The sequence below is a fragment of the Vulpes lagopus genome, chromosome 9 (genome assembly GCF_018345385.1).
Source record: "Vulpes lagopus strain Blue_001 chromosome 9, ASM1834538v1, whole genome shotgun sequence".
Lineage (NCBI taxonomy): Eukaryota > Metazoa > Chordata > Mammalia > Carnivora > Canidae > Vulpes > Vulpes lagopus.
In genome coordinates this window covers 23,773,276-23,783,331 of record NC_054832.1, presented here as the reverse complement: position 1 = coordinate 23,783,331, position 10,056 = coordinate 23,773,276, and the positions used below count along the sequence as shown (strand labels likewise).

Below are 10,056 nucleotides of genomic sequence, written 5' to 3'. Positions count from 1 at the left end.
CAGAATTGACTTCAACCTATATAAAGACAGAGAAATTGTGTTAAAAATGGGGAACAGCTAAGTAGGTGAGTTAGGATGCAATAATGAGTTGATAGTCCTCTTTGAGTGGGAAGAGAGGGAACCAGAAAACAAGAAAGCAACCTTCCTTTGTGAGAGAAGAGGCAAGAATATCAATGAATATAATGAGCAATAACATATTTGTGCTACTGAATTATATTTAAAGATATTTAGTCACTCAGACATTGTCATGGAAGGTACTTAGTGTAAGACTAATGTCCTTGCAGATTTATTTTACAAAAAGTTCTTAAAATTATCTTTTAAAAAAGAGATTAAACTTTTTCTACTAAAATTAAAGTCAACTGTAAAGAAAAGAAACTACCATATGCAAGATCATATTATTTAATCAGTATTTACAAAGGACCCTACTGTATGCCAGGTATTCAATAAAATGTTAATTGAATAAAGATAAAATGGCTGATAATTTGATTTCTATCTTTTTTTATGCTCTTGTGCTAGTTTTTCTTGAATAATATTTAATTCACTGAGGTGGGGAAATTGTGCAGAGACTTTCTAAGAAAATATATTTAGTTTGAGGATAAGATCAAGACACTTTATTTGGGAAAAATATCAAACTATGTTAATGGAGAATGGCAGTTTGCACTTCTATAATGATATCATTTTAAGCTATATAATCTGAAATTGTAGAAATTACATTCAAATATGTTGACATTTATTTTTTGAAATAAGGTAAAACTCAGTCCTATTTTTCATTTTGTTATTTTTTATTGAAGAAATCAGCCATTGTATAAACAACTGTTTTTTAATATGTTTTCTGATACATTACATGATTATACTGTCACCAATCTCCCTTTAGTAATTATTCTCCCCACAAACATAAGAGAAATCTTACTTATGCACTTTGTGAAAAGCTAACAGCATATTATTAAGAGAAAATACACCCTACATCTTTCTTTAATCTTACAAAAGATACTTCACTTAAATTGTACAAGATACTTTCTTAAGAAAAGGATTATTTCAACAAATCATATTTCAGATAGATTGTGTATATAACTCATGATTACATTTCAAAATACGGTGTTTTAATTCCAAGCCCTTACTTGGTTTGAAGTCATTATTGTACTGTAAAGAACCAAGATTTAAAATAATAAAATAATAATAACTACACTTATGATGAAAAAATTAAATGGAAAAAACAAAAAATATATGAAAAATAAAAAAGAAACTATCAAATGAATTTTTTAAGATGTTATTTATTCATTTGACGAGAGAGAGAGAGAGAGAGAGAGCATAAGCAGGGGGACTGGCAGGCAGGGGGAGAGGGGGAAGCAGACTCCCCACAGAGCAAAGAGCTCCACCTGGGGCTTTATCTCAGACCCCAGGATCATGACCTGAGCCCAAGGCAGACACTTAACTTACTGAGCCACCCAGGTGTCCCTCAAATGAAATTTTCAAAGTACTGCATCTGGAAGATGATTATTTATGTGTATTTCAAAGCTGCATTTCAAAGATATCCTTAGTATGAAAGTAAAAACCCAATAGAACCTCCTGTTGAACCACAAAAGACTTAGAAAAATCAAAGCAATGATCTGCACAATATTTATTAGAATTTTGTGTACCATATTTGAGACACTATGGTAGATAGGTACGATAGGAATAGAGATGTCTGTAAAGTATTATCACTTCCCTCACAGAAATTTACTCCTTCATGGTTGCAGAGGCCAGAAGTCCAATGTCTTGGACTGGGCCACACTCTTTCTGAAGGCCCTAAGGAAGCATCCTTTCTTGCCTCTTCCAACTTCTGGTGGTTCCAGGTGTTCTTGGCTTGTGGCTGTGAAAATGTAATCTCTGCCTTTGTCCTTGTGTGGCCTTCTCTATAGCTACCTCCTCTTCTTCTGGCTTTTATAAGGACATTGCCACTGGTTATAGCGTCCACCCAGAATAATTTTAAATCAATATTCTTCACTTAAATACATCATTTACAAAGATCCTGCAATGTCACATTCATTGATTTCACAGGGTGGGACGTGAATTTTGTTTTCTGGCCATTATTTAACTGGCTAGTCAGAAATTGGTGATGATTCTTGGGGGGATAATGTAAACTGATTTAAAATGAATAACTGATCAATGTAGAAAAGTAATATAACATATAAATATGTGGAAAGGCAACTGAGACCAGGTCAGAGAAGACTGAATATAAAACCAGGAATATCAGAAGTTATCTGGTAGACAATGAAGAAGTATTGAGATACATTTTGGAAAGAGATCATATGCTTAGAGTTTCACTTTTAAGAAAACTATCAGGTATGAGGAGGAAAGGTTAATGAGACGTAAGAATGAAGACTGAATGCTCCAGCCAGTCAGCCCTAAGAAAGAAGAAAATCCTGTCATTTGCAAGAACATGGAAAGAACTTGAAGGCATTATGCTGAGTGAGACAAATCAGATGGACAAATACTGCATGCTCTCTTTTATGTGTGGCATCTAAAAAAGCCAAACCCATGGAAATAGAATCAAGTTGTACATATCAGGGGCTGGGGGGTGGGGCAATTGGAGAACTTTTGATCAAAGGATTCAAACTTGCAGTCATAAGGTGAAGAAGTTCTAGAGATCTAATGCACAGCATAATGATTGTAATCAACAATACTATATTATATATTTCAAAGTTGCTATGAGACTAAATCTTAAATGTTCTTACCATGAAAAAGAAATGATAATTATATGACTTGATACAGAAGCTAGCTAATGCTAGGTAGTAATCATATTGCAATTTATAAATGTATTCAAATTGATATGCTCTAATTTTAATCTTACACAATGTTACATGTCAATTATATCTCAATTTTTTATCTCAACAGAAATTTAAACAAGTAGGAGTAATATTGGAGCTGGCCTTTTCATAGCCATGATATTTCAGCCCATGGATGACTTTCACTAATGACAGTTGAGAGGGAGAAGGGATCTCTTGCCTTCTGTGACACCTTCAACTTCACAGTCCTTTTCTTCAACATCTCTCTAAAGAAACGCCCTCTGGGCAGCACCCACAGTTACCTCTGCTTTCGATAACACCACTACACAGTATAAAAGCAATGAGAACTACACATATCTTTTTAAATTTCCCAACAGCCACATAAGAAATGGAATACACAAAATTAATTTTAATAGTATTTTAAACCAGTATACCTAAAATAGCATTGCAATATGTAATCAATATAAAAAATTATGAATAAAGTCTTGCTACAGATTGAACATTTGTGTTCTCCAAAAATTTATATACTGAAACCTATGTAATGATATTTGGAGGTAGGACCTTTGGGACGTGATTGAGTCATAAAGATGAAGCACTCATGAATAGAATTAGGGCCTCTATAACGGAGACCCTAAAACTTTCCCTCACCCCTGCTGCAGTGTGAGGACAGAGCAAGAAGACAGTCTATGAACAGGATTGAGGCTCTCACCAAACACTCTATCAGTGCCTTATCTTCAATTTCCCAGCCTCCAGAATTGTGAGAAAGTAATTTCTGTTGTTTAGAAGTCACCCAAGTCTATAGTATTCTAACAGCCCAACAGACAAGGGCAGACTCTTTACTTTGTTTTCAAAGCTTTGAATTTGGTGTGTATTTCATACTTACACCACATTTCAATTCAGATTAGCCATAGTTCAAGTGTAAAGTGGACATAAGGAGTTAATAGCTATCCTGTTGATCATCACAGTTCTGTAAAGTGTCCTCATCTATGTGTTTGTCTCAATAAGATCATTTGAAATCTGGCAGTCACATCTCCTCATAGAATTAGAGGGTATAGCATAACAAATAACTTGGTTTTTATGCATGCCAGTATTTCTTTCCTCTGTATATTTTCTTCTCTTTCTCTTTTCTTTCTTTTTTAAGCAGAGAATTGCATCCATCTTGCTTTAGGACTGTTCTTCCTTATTTATGTGTCTGCACCCCTCCATGTAGTATTTTCCATAGTAGTCCCCATGCTCCACCCACAAATGACAACTTGTTTGAGCATGCCTATTTAATGTTGCAGTACAGCAATAATTACGATTTATTTTGTTCACATCATGCTCCAAAAATGCTGAAGAGTTGGCATTAACACTTACATTCTCCAGAGATTCCCATAGGCAACTGTACTTTGCAATTGGTTGTGCAGTGCAGGTGTTAGAAATAAAAGTGGCCCTGAAAGCAAGAACTGTTGGGCACCACTGTTACTTTGTATCCTTCTTCTGGCTTGAAATGTGCCACTTTGATGGAACTACTATGTTTTAGCCTGAAAAATCTCCCTCTGGGCACATTTAATTGATGAAAAGGCTAAGGCAAGAGTAAAGATTAATTAGCTCATCTGAGGTCACTTAATAATAGAGCGGCAGAGACGATAGAAATATGTACCCAGAAACATGAATTTGTAGGAATTTACACAAAGTACTTGGCAACTTTTCTTTGATGAGAACCATAACTACAGTATGAAGAACAGTAACTTCTGGATACCAACCACTCTAAATGAATTTAGATTCAGTCACATTAATGTCATGTAAATGTGTTTGTATTAATTTCATATTTGTTGTCAATCTTTCTTGCATGAAAACTAATCTGTCCCTTATATTGAGCTACCTAAGGGTTACTATTTGTTATGCAATCTGATAAAAACAGGTCTGTTGCTTAATTTCCCTAAAGGGGCTTACATTTCTACTTCACACAAAATACTTATCTTCAAATCTTTATAAGAAGTTACATCAGGGATGCCTGGGTGGCTCAGAAGTTGAGCATCTGTCTTGGGCTCAGGGAATGATCCCTGGTTCAGGGATTGAGTCTCTCATTGTGCTCCCTGTGAGGAGCCTACTTCTCCCTCTGTCTATGTCTCTTATGAATTAATAAATACAATTTTTTAAAAAAGAATTACATCAAAGAGTTCATAAAGATTTATCCATTAGTTATCAGTTACATACAGATTTTTAAAATTGCATATTTGAAGGCAGAAAGATGGCAGTTTTATCATATAAATGTGATGATAGAGCAGATGATGTATATTACAAATGCGTATTGCATGAGAAAAAATAAACTTAGTTCCCAAATTATAATACTAAAATTCCTAAAGTTTGAAGTGTGAGGGATGGAAGAAAGTAACTGAGCTAGTGATGATGGTGACACAGTACATGAAAATATAAGTTGTATCAGCACAGTCTTGATTTATTGATTTGTTTATTTATATTCCAAGATGGCCTTAATGTTCTCCTCAGCTTGACTAAATTCTGGACAGATTTCTTCCTGATTATAGGCCTCACCTTCTCTTTTCTTAGAACATTTGCTTTAGAAAGCTTGCAATCATAAATTCTTTCTCTTTCTTTTTGAGATATAAATAGTTATATATCATTTTTATATATAATATTATATATACAGTTTTAAATATATATAGTTTTGTCACCAGTTAGACCCCAAAAGCCTGACCTCTACTGCCCACCTGCTTATAGTCACTGACCTTTGTTCCATATTTTTTAAAAGATTTTATTTATTTATTCATGAGAGACACAGAGAGAGAGAGAGAGAGAGAAAGAGGCAGAGACACAGGCAAAGGGAGAAGCAGGCTCCATGCAGGGAGCCCAAAGTGGGACTCAATCCTGGGACTCCAGGACCACATACTGGGCTGAAGGCAGCACTAAACTGTTGAGCCACCTGGGCTGCCCTGTCCCACATTTTTCCTTAAGCTCTTCTTTTCAGCTTATCTCTTAATTCAGACAAGTGGGAACAGAAACCACCCCTTAGTGGTAGCAACTGCCCTAACAAGACCCTCTACTGGCCCAGACCACCTATACCAATTTGTGGATTCCCCTAATTCACGACCTTGCAGATGGACCCTGAAGTGACCTCTAGAATGACTGACAACTACCTTTACCTCATTATAATACTAAAATTTTTGCCAAGGAGGAGTACAAGCCTCATCTACAAAACATGCAATGTATGAACAGGCATGTTTTCTTAAGGTGTGTGTGTATGTGTAGCCTTATGCCCACCTACATACACAATGACAAGGCTTCCATATCTAAATATTCATCCTAATTCTAAATAAAAGGAACCCATTTACCTTTGCTCAGGGAGTCATGGCTTTGGAAGTTATTTCCAGTGATATTCTTATTTGCTGCAAATAAAGTTTACTTTGTGTGACAACTCACCTAGTGTATCTGTGACTCACCAAGGCATGAAGTCACATTGGTTCAGTTACAGTTGTAGGTGTATATAATTGTTGAAATGCATATGATCTTAAGTTTATATCTAATTTAAGTAATATATAGTTTAATTATGTGTACTTTAGAAATGCATTCAAAAGCAATAATCATAGATTTATGAGTAAGGATACTTAAAAAACAGTATTATTTAGAATAATAAAATATTTATAGTAATTAAAAGTTTCAATAATAAGGATTCACAATATGGAATATTGTAAAACCTTAAATTCATGACTTGAGACTCACTGCTTTTAATGTGCAAATGCTCATGTTGTATTTGTTTGTTGTATTTGTATTTGAGACCCTAGTACATATATCATTATCCCATTTTTAATTTGACTGCATTTATATAGAATATAATTTTGAATAAGTTTGTATATAGTGAGATCCAAACTTTTAAATAGTAATTGGTGGACTTGAGCAACTTTACTTTTCTTCTTACAAAAATATTGTATCGCTTAACTTGTCTGAAATTAACAAATATGATAGAAGCAAAAACTTCTTATGATATTTTCCTTAAGTTAATAAAAATATTCAAACCTCCTTGTGTGAATTTATGATTTTTTTATAAACCCAGGTCAACATTCACTGAGTAGAAGATGGTGGGAAAATTGACTTGTGCATGTTTCATTATTCACACAGCTGTCTTAATTACTAGTAAATTTGAAACAGTGAAGATTTTTTTTTGTCATACACCCTTCAGCTATTTCTTAACTTCTTTATCTTTTATGCCTTAATGATCAACTGAAATTAAAAGAAAGTAGTTTTCATTTAATACAAAAGTTAATTGTTCAGCACATTCTGACTGTTAGTCTGTTTTAGGTCTGCAAATTCTTTGCCTGAAGCAATACAATTGCAGTTACTCAAAATACATATCACTCAGAGGATGTATATATTTTAAGACTCACTTTGCACAGGCTGGCCACAGCGTTACCTTCTGTTACCAGTATGTAATGAGATCATTGAGCTAAGTATTATTTTTAGCAAAGTTAGTCTTCTATAGCCTGTAGCAAAGAAGATAGGGAAAAAAATGACAAAAACACTAGCCTTTCATTCTGTGACATGTGTTACTATCAGGCACTGTACTATATAGACTATACCACCTGGAGAGCACAGGAAGAAATGGGGAGAGAATAAATTATTTTCCTTGTGCATGTTCTGGGAATGTATTTCTTAAGGTGGCGGGGGCGGGGGGGATGAGGGAAAAAGATACTCCATCAATAGTATTGTATCCAGTATACAGAACAATTGCCAGGCCATCCTTTCAGAATTAAAGTATCAAAGTTCAGAGGATTGAGGGGTGGGGGGTGGGGGATAAAAATCAATTTGAGACATTTTTCTTCTCTATTTATCTGAGCCAAACTGCATTCCTTTCATAGATTCAGAGTAGCTCTGATTAATACTTCTGATTTTTCTATTCTTCTGATCTCAAATTTTTTTTTTTTTTTGGTGTGGCCTACCAATCCTGAAGATTTTTCAACATTTTTAAGTGCAAAATTTAATTTTAACAGAGAATATGTCCATGCTAGATCACTAATCTTTTCTTTTAATAGCCTATTTTCTAAAAGCTAGTCTTATGATGATTTATCTATTTATTTGAGAGAGAGAGAGAGAGAATGAGAGAGTGCCTGTGTGAATAGAGGAAGAGGCAGAGGGAGAGAATCTTCAAGCCAACTCCTGGCTGAGTGTGGGGCTTGACGCGGATCTCCATCCCATCACCTGTGAGATCATGACCTGAGCCAAAACCAAGAGTTGGATGCTTAACTGACTGAGCCACCCCGACACCCCTAAAAGCTCTTCTTAGGATTTCTTCTGGTCTTCAACCAATCTCTGTGAAAGATATTAAAAATAAAGTGACATACATAAATAAACATGCTTTTCTTTTTAGGGAAAGAAAAATCTGGTTTAAATTTCATAAATGTGAACAGAATGTAATTGTTATATATGCATGTTTCACAGGGATCTATTTAAATTTTTTAAAATAATAAAATGAGTTTTTTCACAACAGGTTTGTTGCTAAAACCCAGGTATCATGAAAACCACCACTAAACATTAACCAAAATGGGAAAAGAAAAGCCTCATATCAACAGTTTTGTCATCGACACATAGATTCAGGCAAGTCTATCACTACTAATCATCTGATCTACAAATGAGGAGGGATCAACATAGGAACTATCAACAAATTTGAGAAGGAGGCTGCTCAGATGAGCAAGGGCTCCTTCAAGGATGCCTGGGTCTTGGATAAACTGAAAGCTGAATGTGAATGTGGTGTCACCACTGATATCTCCCTGTGGAAATTTGAAGCCAGCAAGTATTATGTGACCCATGGACACAGAGACTGATGCCCCAGGACACAGAGACTTTATCAAAAATATGATTACAGGCACATCTCAGGCTGGCCGTGTTGTCCTGATTGTTACTTGCTGGTGTTGATGAATTTGAAGCAGGTATTTTCAAGAATAGGCAGAACAATGAGCATGTCCACCTGTCTTGCACTCTGGGTATGAAACAACTGATTGTCAGTGTTAACAGAATGGATTCCACCGAGCCACTCTACAGACACAAGAGATATGAGGAAATTGTTAAGGAAGAGTCAGCACCTACATTAAAAAAAAATTGGCTACAACTCTATCACAGTAGCATTTGTGCCAATTTCTGATTGGAATGGTGACAACATAGTGGAGCCAAGTGCAAACATGACTTGGTTCAAGGTAACTACTTAGAAAGATGGCAGTGCCAGTGGAGCCACACTGCTTGAAGGTCTGGATTGCATTATGCCACTACTGCATTCAACTGACAAGCCCTTGTGTTTGCCCCTCCATGGCATCTACAAAATTTGTGGTACTGGTACTGTTCCTATGGGCCCAGTAAAGACTAGGGTTCTCAAACTTGGCATGATGGTTACCTTTGTTCCAGTCAATGTTACAACTGAAGAAAAATCTCTCAAAATGCACCATGAAGCTATGAATGAAGTTCTTCCTGGAGGCGATTTGAGCTTCAATGTCAAGAACATAGCTGTCAAAGATATTTGTCATGACAATGTGGCTGGTGACAGCAAAAATGACCCAACAATGGAAGTAGCTGGCTTGATGGCTAGCTCAGGTGATTATCCTGAACCATCCAAATCAGTGCTGAATATGCACCTGTGCTTGACTGTCACACAGCTCACATTGCTTGCAAGTTTGCTGAGTTGAAGGAAAAGATTGATTGTCATTCTGGGAAAAGGCTGGAAGATGGCCCTAAGTCCTTAAAATCTGGTGATGCTGCTGCCATTGTTGATACAGGTCCTGGCAAGCCTATGTGTGTTGAGAGCTTCTCTCCTCTGGGCCATTTTGCTGTTCATGACATGAGACAGACATTTGCTGTGATTGTCATCACAGCAATAGACAAAAAGGCAGATGGAGCTGGCAAGGTCACTAAGTCTGCTCAGAAAGCTCAAGGGCTAAATAAATATTATCCCCAATTCCTGCCATCCCAGTCTTAGTCAGTGTTGAGAGAGTGGTCTCAGGACTGTTTGTGTCAACTGGCCTTTTAAATTTAAGAATAAAAGACTGATTAACTATAATGATGCATCACAAAACCTCAGAAGGAAAGGAGGAGGTTTTGTGGACGGTTGGTTTTTGTGGGTGTGTGTGGTAGTTTTGAGTTATTAGTTTTTTAAATCAGTACTTTTTCATAGAAACAATTTGACAAAGAATATGTTACAGAATTTTGAGACCCATTAAAACAAAAGATTGATGAGAAAAAATGAGATTTTTTTTTTTGTTAAATGCTGTTTTAGGTAATAACAGCTTAATGCCTCATGCTAATTAGTATC

The 10,056-nt window shown here is 35.7% G+C and overlaps 1 pseudogene; it reads left to right on the top strand.

Annotated features, from left to right (window-relative positions):
* The first annotated feature begins 1,652 nt into the window (after positions 1-1,652).
* Positions 1,653-9,723, top strand: LOC121498570 (annotated as a pseudogene).
* Positions 9,724-10,056: the final 333 nt, after the last annotated feature.